This window comes from Morone saxatilis, unplaced genomic scaffold (assembly GCF_004916995.1).
Source record: "Morone saxatilis isolate NCDOM2014 unplaced genomic scaffold, NCSU_SB_2.0 Contig17, whole genome shotgun sequence".
Classification (NCBI taxonomy): domain Eukaryota; kingdom Metazoa; phylum Chordata; class Actinopteri; family Moronidae; genus Morone; species Morone saxatilis.
The window spans coordinates 23,856,908-23,857,655 of NW_023339729.1; positions in this window are offsets into that span (position 1 = coordinate 23,856,908).

Here is a 748-nt window from a genome sequence, read left to right on the forward strand (position 1 = left end):
ATGGTGTTCACTGGAGGGTTGACTGTGTGTTTTTACTTCCAACAGTGAGAGTTCAGAAATCTCTGTGTTAGATGTCTACGACACACTGTGCTGGTTTGGGCTGGACACAAGCCATTTTTTTATTAAACTTTCATTATGCCCATATAGCACGCATAGGCCACTGTGTGAAATATTATTAAAAAATGTTCTCTATTAAATTTTAGTAGTTTGTGAATACATTTACCTGTGTGTGTGTGTGTGTGTGTGTGTGTGTCTGTGTGTGTGTATTTGCACATATCAGAGAGAGTGTGAATCAGACAAAGCTCAAAGTTAAAGTTGGTGTCAGTCTCAGGCCGTGGTTGGACATTGTCGGGTGGGGCCCGGGCCAGGCCTGGAGTTGCCCAGGCAGGGCTCTACTCTGTATGATATGATTCCTCCAAGACATCATGTGAATAACGCAGCGTTTGTGTCTGTGTGAGCGAAAAAGCTACCTTGCTCATTAAATACAGAAGAAAATCAATCAGCATTATTTTGTCCACAATCTATTAGTTTGTGCTGTGTGAAAACGGTTTACAATAACTGGAGTGAACGACTGGATCAATAAACCAACAGGTGGAAGGAAGCTTTGTTTACTCACTTCCTCGTCGAATCCAACCAATTTGGTTTTTACATACATTCTGCCATGTTGAATCTGTGTTATTTTGCATGATTCATACTATATTTGCAACCTTCAACACAACAGTTGATGCACAGACAGACACTGAAAATC